Raw genomic sequence first — 16,882 nt, forward strand, 5'->3', positions numbered from 1 at the left:
GCGATCAATTTTTCAGGAGAATGGCTTATCTTCAACGCTTCATGAGATTGGAGGACAGAAAAAACCACTTCCGTCCACTTGCCAACCAATGATTGATATCAACAGCAATATGCAACGCTAAACCGTTTTCTAGTCCATATGAAAAAGGGTAAAGCATTCGAAACACCCTCCTTGACGATATTCCGGTGCAGCTAATGTTTTTCCTGCCCATCTGAAATCATTCGCCTACCTCAAAATGTCTACTTACTTCATAAAAGTGAGTAGGCTGCTTCAGTTGGATGTGAGTTTTAGTGAGTAGTTTGGGATTGATAAGTATCTTTTTCGCATCAACATTGACATCCACGTGGTAATGATCTGGCAAAAATTAGTGACGATCGAAGTCCATCATATCTAAAATATCATTAAGAGAACACACGGAAAGAACCCTCCTTCAAAATTGTCGCAATTTTCCTCAGATGAGATGTAGATAAAAAACAGTTTGTCTGTCATTAAAAAACTCCTGTTTTATTAAGGCGGTCACCGCATCAGTTTCGGCGAACCCTATCGTTGTCCTACCCGCCCCCCCGTAATGGCCTGCACCTAATCCCCATCACCCAAAAGGGTAGAATTAGAACCCAACGAAAGAATTTGGTTTTACGGTGTGTCCCGAAAACCAAAGCATGTCATCACCCCTGTGGAACAACCACCGGACCTCTCAGGACCACGACAGCAATGATCAAAACGTAAAATTCATAAATGTGCTCAAGATTGATGACTCAGATTACTCAAGGGGCGAGGAAGGAAAGAGAAATGAGGGAGAGAGAGTGATAGGGTGGGAAAAAGAGAGAGAGGGGAGGCGAGAGAAAAAAAGGGCAGCTTGAGGAGCGGCTAAGACGGGTTTCAGTTTGCCGGAATAACCTTAGGCTGAAACTGGCTCAGCTGTCCTCGTAAAAGCCAGGCAGTAAAACAGTGAGGAGAGGAGCGAATGGGCGTGGAGGTGGTTTTGGGAGATGATGGTGTGAGAGAATCGAGGTGTTAAAGAAGACGAGGATGGGAGGGAAAAAGGAGGTGGGAGGAAGGGAAAGATAGGAGAAGTGAGAGAGAGAGCTAGAGGGAAGGAGAGAAGGCAATCATGGGGTAAGGAAGTATAAGAGATTAGGAGATGCGCAGTGAGGAGGAGAAAATGGTGTGGGATAAGGAAGGAGCAGGAGAAATGGGGTTGAAAAATAGACCGTGGGCTTTGTTTCGCGGCAATTTCAAGGAATTTTAATTCTTCCCCCTGCATTAATTTCTCCCGAGTGAGGTGAGTGTGGACGTGAATGAGCATTTTCGCAAGCACCGCCAAGGTTTCACAACTCCATTCTACGAAGCCGAAATAAGGGCGAATGTAGTTCAAAAGTCGTTGCTTTAATTAGCACCCGTAAAACAAATATGCGGACGGATAATTATTTAAATGATAGAAACACGCATTGTTGCCAAATTCTTAGCACGTACCTTGAAAGAGTATTAGGGGAAAAAATGGATGTAAACGAAAATATGTCGAGAGTTTGAAGAGTTTAAATTTGAAAAAAATAATGGTAGAAAAATTTAGCAATTTTATTGACGAAGAAAATATTTATATGCGCATATATCAAATTCAAATGAAAGAAATTCATTGGGATATTACTATGGCCTTGAGGATAAAGCCAGGCAAACCTCCATACAATAAAGGTGACTCCATAAGAATACCAGCTATCTTGGGCAAAGGGCTGAACAAGTACATCATGATGAATCGATATATTATCAAAGTAAATATACATGGCCAGAGATATCCATAAAGAGTGCATGGAGAACTATTTTTAAAAGCATAGACGAAAATTTTCTACGACGGCGTGGCATGAACGTTGAGGGCGGCAGAGAAAATTTGGTAGGAGCAGTAATGTAGTATTCACGAAGAATGATAACATAATAATATTTGGATTGAGTAACGAATGATGCATTTCAAAGTGAGTTGATAAAGGGAGTAAAACGAAGATAGAATCTAACTGGTATCACAATAAGGCAGCATAATAGGTAATAGTCTAGATAATAATAAGTTAGCAGAGGGAGAAAATATTACAAAGAAATGTAAACAATGCGTTACGAGGGACAGATGAGGGAATATGCCAGTAAAAGAGGCTATAAGCGACCAAAAAGGTAGGCATGGAAGATTATACGAGGGTCATCCGGAAAGTAGTACCCGTTCGTGAAATAAAGACACAAAAGTAAATATTAACAAACATAAAAATTTTTATTTGAAAGAGGATACTTTAAACTACTTCTCAACATAATCTCCAAGCAAATTAAGGCATTTGTCATAACGTGTGACAAGTTTCTGTATTCCTGCTGCATAGTCCTTCGCCGCCAGCTCATTGAGATACGCGAGGGACCCATCTTGCACAAATTTTTGCATAATGCAGATGGTGTTTAACAATTTCATGAACAATTGTTCGAGAAACATTGGGAAAATGCTCACAGATGTCATCAATTGTGACGCGCCGATCGTTCCTCACGAATTCGTCAACTGAGCTCACCAGTTGGTCTGTAATGACAGACGGTCTCCCCGAACGCTCATCGTCGTGTGTGTTCCCCCTCCCCATGTTGAAGTTGCGACACCACCGCCGAACAGACGACTCGTCCATTACATTGTCTCCATACACCTCCTTTAATTGGCGATGAATATCACATGGGCGAACGTTTCTTGCATTGAGGAATTTAATCACTGCCCTCACTTCACAACTGGCGGCGTTCTCAATTTTTTTAAACATTGTAAACAATCACAGAAACAACACAGGCAATGCTAGCGTCACGCAACTTGGCTCAGAGAAGGCAGACAAGCCACTGAAGCTATCTGACCTCGTCCAGCGGCTACTCGCGTCGTCAGCACTTCATGCGGCACGAACGGGTACTACTTTCCGGATGACCCTCGTAGTAAAAAATGTATAAGATATATATTGAAGAGGTACTACAAGAAAATCCTGAGACTGACAACACACAATGATGATAGGAGAAGGGCATAACTAGTCGGGCTTTATATCTTGTACGCTGCAAGTTCTTTAAAAAGACTAAACACAACCCAACACCGAAAAAAATGTTGTTTTGTGCTATTCAACCTTGAAAATCTAAAAATTGATAAAAGTGGATTAAAAGCCTATTTTTCCTTCTATACACTGTAAACATAAATGCATGTATACTTTCAAAAGATGAAAAATAATCAAAAGTGGTTCCAATTCTCACATAAAATCTAATTCTAAATCACAAAAAATATTCAGCCATATATTACAGCCGCGATTTTGATTTTTATGATAAGCTGTTCTTAAAAATAACAATATTTAATTCTAGTCAAAGTACACCCTTTAATTACCAATGAACACCTACAAAAGAGATGTATTATTATATTTATTTATATATTAGAAATAATTTCCACAGAGTGTTACTGAGTGTTACTAATTTCCGTATGCCAATCTGTGATACTAAATATCCCTATCCTATTCAGAAAGTCAGCCGTGCTGTTACAACTTTCTGAGTATTAAAGAAGGAAGTAGAATTCTCAAAATTAGGTGTCTGCTGGGAGATTAATCATTCTCCTTGACCTGAAAATGTGTGATCAAGTTCTGGCTGAGGCGGGTGTATTTTCTGCAGAAATTCTTCAAGAGCATTTGGGAACATTCCCGTACGATTCTCAGACAGTATTTCCATGTCATCTCCCGCTGCGTTTCAAGTGTGCAGTCAATTTAAGGGCAGCAGAGTTACATAAAAGAAGAACTGACAGCCCAATGTCTGGTCCGACACATGAGAACTACAAACTCCTTTCATGCTAAAATGTTTAATCCTTGAAATCACGACTCTAAGACAGCTAGCATTTCCTTTAATGCACGAAATTTCATTTCTCGTGTCATGAACTGCCCTTGGTTAATTAAAAGGAAAACAATCGAGTTGATATGAGCCTGATGAAACTTCACGATATGAAATAAACATTCAGAACAAAGTTCTTCGGAGGGTATAATTTAAATGAATGATCACTCAAGTGATGGTGACTCGATAAAGGAAATATTGAAACTGAACATGACTACGCAATACTAATTCTTTTTATCAAACGACGTCCATCTTTTTGGGGCGTGTCCGACCTGCAGTATCTTGCAACGTGGAGATATACTCGGCGTTGGCAGGGGCAGCGGACCAGAAATAAACTCGCATTACGGGCAATATTTTATGGTTTGAAAGTCGTACGCAACACGCACAAACGCTCCCAGGGGATAAACACTTTGATCATAATGACAGCGTATCGGAGCGCGGAGGAAATCGTAACCCATCCGCTAAGGAGTAGAGAAAAAAAAGGAAGCGGGAAAGCAGACAAAAGAACCACACAGAGCAAGCGAGAAAGAGAGAGAGAGACCAGTGGAAAGCTAAGGAATAAAAAAAAAACTCACTCGGAAGAAGGACTGAGGAGGGGGTGTGAGAAAGGGTGATGGGTGGACCGGTGGTGGGGGGAGGAGATGAGTTGACGGAGGAAAACGTGGGAGTGGCGCCCGAGGAGGAGTGTAAGAGATGGGGTGGACTCATGGGAGGGTCGAAAGCGAGGGGGTGGACTGGAAAGGGTTTGTGTATCTGTGTGCGCGGATGTGGAATGGGGAGTTTTTTCGGGAAGGTGGGAGAGAGATGTTGATGGGGGAAAGGCGAAGAGAAAGAAGTTTCATCTGGTGAGCGTGGGGGACGTTTGAGCGAAGGGCTATATGGTGCCCCGGGACGTGTGTATGGGCGACTGCACGGAAAGAGGGGGGTAGTGGTGAAGAACTTACTGGGCAAGATGGTGAGGAGAGATGGCGGGCGAGGAGAGAGGGAAGACCGAGAGAGAGGAACGGACTGACTCGGCGTGGATGTGTGGAAAACGGTCATTCCAGGACGGATCAACAGCGGGATTTGTTGGGTGGAGAGATTTAGAAGCGGAGATAATGGAGTGCGGAGATGAAAATGAGGATTGGGAATCGAGAAAGGGGTCTCTTGAAAGGAGATAAAACGCGACGGCGTTGTGGGAAGGGGGGCGATTGGTACTTTATAGGGGAAAGGACGTTGGGGAAATCGGTAGGGAAGAGCAGGTAGGATGGTGGGAAAATAATATACCTTAACATGCGGAGACGGGTGAAAGAGACGGCCCTGCGGTTTTACTCCATTGTAATTTAGGACAAACAATATTTAGTTTGCTTTGTCATAGAGTTGCGGAGGGAAATCAAATTCAAAACTGTCCTGGTGGATGAGTTAAGAGAGATTAACTCTGAAAATGTAATAGCAGAATATTCCTTGAAGCATTGAATTAAATTTGTCATTGTATTTTTAACGATAATAAAATATCAGCATGAGTGCCGGATGTTTCACCATACAGAAAACTTGCAGTTAAAATTTATGCACAGCTAATTTTGCAGATGTTTTCAATTCGATGATTTAGGTTTTAATGTGCTATTTTGGCAATATTGCAGTGCAAGGCTAATGAAGAATGGCGTCAGATCTCATGAAATGGACGACCCAAAAATCCGATTTTTTTGTTAGTATTTGCATTACTATGTTTACGCTCCACGTTTTAAACAGAAAAATGTAACAATATTACGTGGAAACTGGAAATCATTATGGGATGATTCCACAGCCAATGTAATTTATAGCATGCGAAATCGAAAAAAGTGGACTCTGTTTGTATAGGCTATTCTGAGCAGATGTCCACAACAGCATCACGAGCATCCTACTTCATTTTAACTGCATTTTTATTATCTGAACCGAAACAGCTGGTGCTCCCACATTATTAAAGCAACCTAATTTATAATTTTATAATATACGAACGTGACGAATCGGAATTTCTCTGGGCCACCATTTTAAAGTTTCATTATAACTCCTCAACGGTTTGGTGACGTCGTCGAGCGATACTTTTATCATTTTTTTAGCATCACCCTGGCGCAGAAATAAATATGCTGAAAGTACGATTTTAATTAAGTAATTTTGCAGGGAAATTGACGCTAGTTTATTTTAAATACATTTTTATGCATATCGGTCAACGTTACGTATCACTAAACTCAGGTCCGGTAAGATGTTTCTCAAACCTTTTTAATAAATAATGTCTATTATGTATGCATATATATGTGTATATATATGTACATATATATATATATACACACACATATATATATGTATATATATATACATATATATATATATGTATATATATATATATATATATGTATATATATATATATATATATATATATATATATATATGTGGGTCGCGGTAGTCCAGGGGGTAGAGCGTTGGACTACCAGAGGCTGCAGCACCACCCAAGCTATGTGATTTTTCGGGTACCAAGCCTTCCTGGGAAAGCATAACCGGGACCATATATACGCATACATATATATATATATATATATATATATATATATATATATATATATATATATATATATATATATATATATATGGCGATTTCCATCCATCGCTCCAGCACTCGTATTCTCTTCGGTTCTGTCGCTCTCTTCCTTGATAAAGGTGACCACGACCACCGAAAATTCGAAAAATAGTGAGTCTTTTTTTCGTGTGTTTCTATGTTTTTGTCTTTGTCCACCAGTGCTAACTGTTATACATTATTATTCACGTTCGTGAAACTTTCCTAAAGTGTTATATATACAGGTATATGTACATATATATAACACTTTAGGAAATCTATCTCTGTTTTTTCCATCATGTAAATATTGGGAATGATAATTGAGGTGGTTTCCCGTTGCCTTCCTCAATAATGTTTTTAACGTGACACCATCACTTATTGGCTGCCCCAATGGGGTCAGACGCCATAGCAGCCGCCTCACTGAGGAACAGACGCTGCGTGGACTACCTTTGGTCTAGCTCCTAACCTTCGACCTATCTGGTATGAGTTAAGCTACCAGGAGCAATTACTATTACTCCCGCCAGCACAGCTCTAGGGGTCATCGGAACGCACAAGCCCTTCCACCACGTCAAGGTTGTAGTCCGGGGAGGGAAAAATTGTAAGCCAACGGAACCCGATGATCCCAGGCGGTCACCCATCCGGGCCCGATGCTGCTTAACTTCAGTGATCGGACGAGTACCGGTATATTCAGCGTGGTATGGCCGATGGCCTAAATATATATATATATATATATATATATATATATATATATATATATATATATATATATATATATATATATATATATATATATGTGTGTGTGTGGCCGTGGGGGTGGATAACATTCCCGCAGAACTTTTAAAATGCTTAGGAAAATGGGGGGGAGGAAGACGCTATATGGGCTGATCCGTAGTATTTATGATGAAGGAATCCGGCCGGAAGACTTTGTAAGATCAGTTTTAGTTCCTATTCCGAAAAAGGTAAAGGCCACGTCATGTGAGGACTACAGGATGATTAGTTTGATATCCCACGCAGCTAAAGTTGTTCTCAGGATCATAAACAAAAGGAAAGAGAGATGGGCAAATGATTACTTAGGGAATGATCAGTTTGGGTTTAGGAAGGGGAGAGGTACGCGTGATGCCATTGCAGTAATGAGATTATTAATTGAGAGGAATATAGAACACAACCATGAGGTATTCGCCTGTTTCGTAGATTTCGAAAAAGCGTTTGATAGAGTGAACTGGGAAAAACTAGTGAGTATATTGCAGAAAATAGGAATAGATTGGAGGGAAAGGAGGCTAATCCGCAACCTGTACATGTCTCAGACCGCTCAGGTGCGGGTGGGAAACGGGGAGTCAGGATGGGCAGTGTTAGGAAGAGGTGTAAGGCAGCGCTGTCCATTATCACCATTGCTAGTCAACCTGTATGCAGAATAAATGATCCAAGAGGCATGGGAAGAACTGGAGGTAGGAATGAGAGTGGGTGGGGATTGGTAAAATCAGTTAGGTTTCCTGATGACCAAGCTTTAGTTTGTCAGTCAGCCAAGGTGTTGCAAACATTGCTCAGTAAATTGGAAAGTCAGTGCGACAGGTATGGGATGAGAATCAATATTAATAAAACAAAGGTTATGCGATTTTCTAGAAAGAAAAAGGCTAAGCTTAACATTAAAATAGGAGGGCAAAAGCTAGAGCAGGTAGAACAGTTTACGCATCTCGGTAGTGTTTTGGACCAACACGGTCAAAGTAGTAATGTTTTAAGGAGATAAATTGCGCTAGGAGAGGCTTTCACAAGGAGGAAGGAGTTGATGACAGGGACGTTGAGTAAGGATGTTAAGAAAAGACTCGTAAAACTTTGATATGGAGCGTAGCTATGTACGGTGCGGAAACGTGGTCATTGAAGCAGGAGGATAGAGGTAGATTGGAGGCTTTTGAAATGTGGGTGTGGAGAAGAATGGAGAGGGTGAAATGGACAGAGAAGAAAACAAATGAGGAAGTACTTGGTATGGTGGGCGAAGAGATGTGTTTGTTGGGAGCAATCCTATGGAGGCAGGAAAAGTGGCAGAAGGGGGTATTGACCGGCAGCGGGATGTTGAAGACTGTGATAGAGGAGAAAATGCTAGGCAGACGAGGAAAGAGAAGGAACAGGATGGGGATGTTGGACGGGATGAAGGGAGGAAGAAAGTACTCAGAGCTGAAGAGGGACCTGATGTAGAGTAGGATGTTGTGTTTTGCTAGGGGTCACAAATTATTTAATTAGTAATTCTGTCCATCCGAAAGCCTACATTAACCGGTAGATTACTTAATAATAATATATGTATATATATATATATATATATATATATATATATATATATATATATATCACCTACGAGCTTTCGTTCAGGCTAGCTCGTGCTCTCAGTGGACCTCTGTCGAGTGACTCGGCGCAAGCGCAAAATGAAGCAAACGATGGAACAACTGAACGCCATCACGTTTTATGTTGGAAAGGGAAAATTGGGCACAACGTCCGCATGCATCATTCGCTAAGTGTTTAAAGATGAAACAATGTTACAAACTGCAGTTTTTTAAGTGGCACAACCTCTTCAATTTTGCCGAGAGAGTGGACGAGCCCTGTGCAGGACGGCCGTCGACGTCAAGAACCGATGAAAACGTGCAATGTGTGCGGTGAAGTGCTTGATTCAGACGTCTGTGGGTTAAGTGTTCGCAGATCACAGATCGTAATGGAATTTGTAAGATGACAGTGCACACCATTATCACTAAAAATTTGGCGATTACGGAAGATCTGCACTAAACTCGTCCCGAAGGTCCTGACGGACGACCAAAATCAGGGTCAAGTGTCTACTTGCAATAACCTTCTGCAACGTGACGCGACGATTTCCTAACCCCCTTGCAATCCCTACTTGGTACTTGCAGAGTAGTTCCTATTTCTCAAAAGTGGATACTGCCCTTATAGGACACCACTATGGGGCCATAGTATATGCCGTGAAAGAAGTTCGCACGTGTGCCCTTAAGGACCTTCCTGTATTCAGTTACCAGGAGGACTTCGAGTCGTGAAAGAGCCGCTGGCAAAAGTGCGTCGACGCTCAAGAGATGTACTTTGAAGAGTTTTGAGATAATGTAGATATAAATCTGTTTTTCCGAAACTTTTCCCAATAATTTTCATACAAACCTTGTTCAAATATTAATTTTGGTGAGATTACGAATATAGAAATAAGATGAGGTGGAAATGGCAAACTTCTATATTTTTCGTAGTAGTATTTTTGGCTCACATATTCAGAATAGTATAATGATTTTGAGCCTCTTGCGGCTTAAATAAACATTCAGTATAAGAATTAGGTGGAAAAGAATTAAAAATAAGAGAGATAGATTGCATAGTTTAATTAATTCTCCAGTAATTACGAGAACTGCAATTGCAATACAGCCAACAAACTAGGAATACATATTCTTAACCGGTGTCGAAAACGATTTGTAATGTTTAATTTTTCACTCAACATGACTAATATTTGGCCAACCTCTCATATTTTAAGATTATTGTCATCCTCTGTACTTGCTAAAAAATGTCGAAAAAAATATATTAGAAAACATGCCAAAATTTTACAATAAACTTCTTGAGAACACTTTTGAAGAGTCAGATAACCGTCTATGAGTACATCATCTACTCCCAATGCAATATATTACAATCACTATTTCTTTAGCTCTGGCTACTTTTTACCTTCCTTAATTTTATCCAAAAGACCTACTCTTTTCTTTCCTCTGCCTCACCTGCCCAGCGTTATCCTTTCATCTATTGACGTCTGTAGATTTTTGTTGCTTCTCAGTATCCCCTACATCCACTTGTTCCGCTTCCTTCAAATATATCCCAACAGTCACCTCTCTTCCCTACCACGCCTAGAGCTTCATCATTTGTATTTCATGCCGTCCATTTATTATCTCCAAACATAAATCTTGAAAACCTCCAACCTACGCTCGCTCTCTTTTATCAAAGGCCAAAGTTTTTGAGTCTTATATGACTTCATTCCGTATTAAGGTGTTCAGAGGTATTTTCTTTGAATCCTTTCAAAAGTTACTTGTCATCAACCATCGCCTCTTTTTAAATTCATCTTTTTCTAATGAAAAATTACTTTTAGTGTCCACACCAAACGAATTTCATCCAACACAATTCCGAGATAGTTGAATAATTTTTCCTGGTCTATTATATGCTGCCCCACAAATTTTCACGTTTGTCTTAGCCCTCCTTTTTCTTAATAATCTCATTTATCTCGTTTGCTTATAATTACATCTCATCCCTTACCTATAACTCTGACACTGCAATGCGCTAAGAAAAGATTGTAACCCTTCGGCTAATTGACTGAGTAACGCTTGATTATCTGCGAATCTGTTTTGAAGGGTTCCGAACAAGTTTTACTCCAGCATCCATATTAATATGTATTTATATTTAGACTTATTTTTCAAAATTATTCTATCCCACATGAGGGCGAGGTTAATGCATACACGTTGATGATAATCATTAGATTTTATTTTACTGATTACTATTGTGTGCTATTATCGTAACGGTATTATCAAAACATGAAATACAACAATGGTTACGTGAGTTGGAGTTGCTACTTTGGAAATATTAATTGCTATGAATATTTTGGGAACCTAGATGAGAAAGGGTTATCCTTTCGCACGAGGTTTATAAGGAAATATATCTGCGGAAGATACCGGCCGAATTACCCAAAAAGTAACGAAAAGACAAAAGCACGAAATTTAAGATAGATAGAAGAAAAATATTTTTCTTAGAAAATTTTGTTATAAACGAGGCAGGCAGGTAAGGATAGTGACGGAGTGGATTGAACAGGCAGAAATTATGTGAGGTTTCTCTGAAGCAAGACGAAGAAGGGAAGTAAAGCATTCGATGGGTGACAATGCAGAGATGTGATAAGGATATGGGACGAAGAACACCTATGGGTGTGACGCGAGATGATTTTATTTAAATTATAGATGAGGGAAAAGAGGAACAAAAAATCGGTATTGACTTTGCAAATATTGTCTTTGGATCTGTATTTAAGAATATATATATATATGCGTACAACGAGGAAATGTGTAAGATATTATCTCAGTAATTAATTTTTATTTCAGAATAGTTTTCAAGTAATTAAAACGACGCAGGCTAAGCCAATTTTTTCAGGCCTTGAGGTATTTTGTCATACGGAACACTCTCTACGCTTGGTTGCATTTTTTCCACCCCTCCAGCTTAATACCGGGAAATCATTAGACGGTGGTCCAGCCGCTTGAGAGCAAACTGCTGTAAAGCACGTCCCTAATCGGTCCGGTGGGATATATTCCGTGGCCCACATTCTCTGCGAGCGAGCTGAAATATCCGCAGTTCCGCGGGAAAGAATGCCTGCTTGGTTTTTTCAAGAGCACTTAGGATACGTAAAAAAAATAGAAATCTACCCTCGAGAGATTTTTGCGCACCAAGATCGTTTGCTCACATCGAATGCAATATCTCTTGTGGATATGTTCCCTCCCACCTCCGTAACCACCCAAACGTTTTTCATTCCCCCCCATGAATTGAAATTACCTCCATCCTCAGCCCTAATCATGATTCAACGTGGGCAGATAAATGTATTTACATAGCCATATTCAGCCACCGTTCCCTTAGTTGGGATCCCAAGAATCAACACTGATGTGGAAAGAGACGCCAGCGTGGCAGTAATTATGACAGAAGAATTTAAGTCGATATTGTGCAGCAGAAGACAGGTAGATCGATATGACTCGAGGATTTAATGAGTTGTGAAGGATGTTCCCGGACCAAACTTTGGAATAAGAGGGGAGGAGGGTGAATTTTTCAATAGCGGTGATTATAATTAATGAAGTGGAAGGGACGAGGGATTATAAGTGTGCTCAACTGATCCTCAAACGCGGGGAGAACAACGGATGCAAACTTAAGGTGAATTTCGTGGGACTGAATTCCTTAACGGGATATTAAAACAGTTTTTGAGACGCTTTTCGCTAGTCCCATTCCAAGTACGGAACGTAAGGGATATTAACTTAAAACCGGCTAACGCTGAGGATTAAACACAAAAAGAAAAACTTAACCTAAAATTTGGCATTTTCATAAGTAACTTTCTTAAAAGTTAAGGGAAAAATGTGTGCTGAGAATGAACAATAAAAATTTAACGTAGCCTTAAAATGTTAAGAATTTAATATGCATTCTCATGTCTTCCACTATGGCTTTCAATTTCGTGTAGAAGTATGCATTAGCAGAACTCTCAAGTACACGAACATATTAACGTGACCAGTTTGTAAAAGAAGTTAGTATTCTCCTTGGATGAATTTTTCATTTACAAGTTTACAATATGTTGCATATAGCCTAAAATACTATACGACCATAAAATGAGACACTAAAAATACAAACGTATTCGTCTTTAATAGGGTCTACCGTTTAATGCAGGTGGGAGGAAAGTGAGCGCACGTGATAAATAAAAGGTGTTATTTGAACAGCTTGAAAACATTTGCGGTGCTTATAACTGGGCTGTAAAACAATTTGGACAGAAATTGGAGCATGAATATACATTGAAATATATTTAAAAGTTCCAATTTGTTGTTAATAACCACTCAGAATTGAGAAAATCATAACATTCAAGTTTAACAGTGTATATATAAAAGCCCTACAATTGGGAAGTAAAATTTTACCGATGTTAAGCAAAAACAAATCGAAAATATAACACACAACTCTGATTTCCAAGATAATGTTCACATTCATCCTCGTGAGTAATTTACATGTTGTCCAATTTTCTCCTACAGAAACACCGTGCCCGAATATTAATCTTCTTTCATCTTCTTTCTGCCACATTAATCTTCTTTCTCTCTGCTTCTTTCTTCCTAACATTTCGTAATTTATCACACTTCTCATTTGTTCTCTAACCCACGGAATGCACACTCGTAAATGTTAATAGTTAGGTAATTTAACATCCACAGAAGCCAAACTGTCGGAAACACGAATTTGAAATGGCCACGCAAATGCGAATACTTAATCTGAATACATGCATGCAAGCTAATGCAGGGTAGAACTCTTCCAAGATGTAGAAACAATGTAAAAAAATTACGTCGCTATCTCAGCTGGCAGAGCTGCTTATGTCCTGACTTACTAAATGTTACCTAACTTAGGGGTACACACGAGTATTTCCTAAAACTTGATGATGTCATTACTATCCCTGTCACGCGGCTAAATCAAAATAATTTGATATGACGACATGCTGGAATCAAAGGTATGAGAGCTACTGCCAAGAATTAAAATTGTATCATTAATTTCACCAAAAGAGGCATAAACGTGTTACATGTGTCAGATTCTGAATGTGACTTTTAAGTGATATACAGGTGTAATTAAAAATTATAGCTAAGACTCACATACCAGAATCTAGCGTTTATTAATATGTCCCAAAACAGAAACTTGAAGGTTTTCATTGTATATTATAACTTGAGGTAAACACTGATAACCGATAGGATAAGAATTATATACATTTTCTATTATGCACTTAACTATTAACAAGGCACTCTAGTAAGCTTGAAGTAGAAGTAGAAGTAGAAGATAGTATGGCGTAATGAAGAAAAAGTCAATTCATCGGCCTAATAGTTATGAAAATGCGTACCCGACCTAATGGCCGTTTGATACTCTACTGCGTGAAATTGTTTCTTCCTAGGCGTATGTTCCACCTAGTTTCTGTTATTGACCTGAAAGAGCTAAAAGCATGTTTGAATGGAGAGATTTGAACCCCTTCTCAATTTCTGAGGAGAAAATATTGACATAAGCGTCTATACGTAATTGACTTCATACGATGAATGTTCACGTCGTGAGGACAATAGTTTAATGCTGGCTCCATTTCAATAAACATGATGTATGGGGATGGAGATTTTTGTTTGGCAAAGTCGTTAAGGGCAGTAATATAGTTAAATAAATTGAATTCCTTCTTATTCTTAACTAGCAGCAACACCGAGGTTGTGCAATACAAAATTGGCCCGAAAGATAGCGCTTAAACACTATAATAATTACGATATTTAATTTCCCAAACGTACAGAGACCAGAGAAATATTTGAATAACCCTCTGCTTATCTTTCAACTTATTGGCTGGTAGCGAGCGACACGCACTCTCCTCGCAATTCCAGCGAGAATGGCGAATATATTTCAAACTACACGCAAGGGGAAGTTTTTTTTCCAAATCGTCCGCACAGGGACGAAATGATATTTTACAATATTGGATTCGCTCCAACGTAACTGAATGTGACATGACGATGTGACGATGAGATGAAGCGGGTTTAAGCGACGGAAGAAAAAAAAATCAGCACAGAACACTTTATGGCCGACGCCCCATCGCGGCATCTCCAGGAACCGCATGGTTTTTACGATTTCTGATATCGGTGAACGGCAAAACCTTTGAAGAAACTTTTAGAACACTCCGAAGGCGCCTATCCGAACTCTACCGAGTGAAGCGAGCAAGCCGGTGGGATATTTTACCTTTTCTCCATCGCATTTTAAATTGATAATAAAACGTTGTTTCTGTGAGTGCCTACTAACACCACGCCCAAAAACTCCCACCAAACGAACGGAAGAGCAAAGTTTTGAATTTTATCCGTTGCTCCTGTCTCCTCCGCTCTCTCTCTCCCCTCCTCCCTCCCTCGGAGAAATGGCCCTCGATATTGCTTAACACGGGCCGCTCTTAGCTTACTGCTCCACCTCCTTCACTCCCCCCCACTGCCGCATTAGGAACTTACATAACTTCCCAACCCCACTCTCCTCCTCTCCTCTCCCCCTGCCTCGGAATTTAGTCTCTCTATTTGGAGGAAACCTTATCTCCATAATCTTTTCGGCACACACACCTTTTTCTCTTCCTGTGTACCCCTCCTTCATCCTCCACTCTTATATCTCTCCCTTCCTTCTTTCCCCGGCGAAGCAGATACGAAGTCGAAATGTGAGCGGGGGGGTTGGGATATGACGTTCCTTTGAAAAGCAAAGTGATTTCGCCACGAGAAAAGGGAACGGAGCCGGTCATGGGGATGGATTTTGGACGGACGGCATTTGATGCGGTGCGTGTGCTAGGGGGACTTGGGGAAAAGGTTGAATTTGTGGCGGAGGCGGGCCCTTGCACGGGAGGTGGAGGGAGGATAGCGGAATGGTTGGCGCCCGGGCTTAATGCTCGGAGATTGAGAGAGGTAGGAGAGATCTCGCCACCCCCTCGATCCGCGAGGAAATCCCGGAGGTTTCCAGTGGAAATTTCTTGCGAAAACGGCCCTTGATAATCCTGAGGTGGGCGGGTACTCTCTTTTCATTGCCCTACGACTTGGCCCATGCTGCAAGACATTTCCGGCGACGAAACTCCCAAGGGCTTTCGTTCATAAACTCCGTGCCTCTTAAAAAAGTCTTCCACCTTGAGGTCTGTTTTCTAAGAATGCAAGTAGTAATAAAGTCAAGGTAGGTTTGCTCATGCAGTCTTCTAACTATAATAACTATGCAGCAACACACACGAGCAGATTCGTATGAATTAATCTCGTAGCAGATTCGTTTCTCGCATGGCAATAGTAGCAGAAATCTTTACATCATATTATGTGGGTGTGGTAGTCCACTGGCTATATCGCTGGGTTTATAACCGGAGGGCCCAGGTTTGTTTCTAGGTTCCGTAAATGGGTAGGCTCTACTTTTTGATTTTCGGGTACCAGATCTTCCTGGAAAACCATAGGTGGCACACGAAAAGGCACTGACCTCCCCTTCTCAACCCTGATTCATGCTTTCGCTTACTGCTGGGCTTAGTACTAGGTGACCAATCCAACCGACCTTCGAGATAATAACTAACCATATAATGACACCCAAGGTCTTCCAGTCATCGCAAAAAAGGGGAATATTAGTATCGCTTAAAATCGTGTTACAAAAAAGATTCCCTTTTTAAATCATTTTTCGACTAACTTGACTTAGTACGGTTATGATTGAATTCTAACCTCACCTATCAAACCATACCTCGGATTGATTACTGCGGTGATGCTGCTATGTTGAGAAGTTGTAATATTCCCTATAACTTAGAGAAACGGGTTCGTGTTGCGCCTAAATGCCAAATCTGTAAAACACGAAACTCCCATTTGGACTGAGAAAATTTCGATTTTACGTATCTGGCAATTACTTCGTCACGGAAATGAATCACGCAATAGCGGTAACTAAGCCTAGACATTGATTGATCGAATAGTGCGCAATGGCAATGCGATAATGTGTCCTCTCCATTACGAAATATTTATTTGAAATCTGAGAAACCTTAAAATTGTCGTATCCGGACCAGTTGCTTAATAACGGCGAAAAGATTGATGGCAAATGATGGAATAATTTTTGACTATTTGTTCTCAGTTACGTACAAAAAAAAGATTGCAAAAGTTGAAATTTTCATTATAAAAACATGGGCGTAAATAAAGTACTCAATTAGTGGACAACAATTCTCCAAGATCATATTATCTAAACGT

The 16,882-nt window shown here is 40.2% G+C and overlaps 1 protein-coding gene across 3 annotated transcripts in view; it reads right to left on the minus strand.

The window, feature by feature from the left end:
• LOC139695056 (zwei Ig domain protein zig-8-like) overlaps nucleotides 1-16,882 on the minus strand; it is a 614,690-nt gene that overhangs the window by 293,130 nt on the left and 304,678 nt on the right. The gene's annotated exons all lie outside the window — the stretch shown is intronic.

The sequence above is a fragment of the Hetaerina americana genome, unplaced genomic scaffold (assembly GCF_022747635.1).
Source record: "Hetaerina americana unplaced genomic scaffold, ioHetAmer1.1.p SCAF_6, whole genome shotgun sequence".
Lineage (NCBI taxonomy): Eukaryota > Metazoa > Arthropoda > Insecta > Odonata > Calopterygidae > Hetaerina > Hetaerina americana.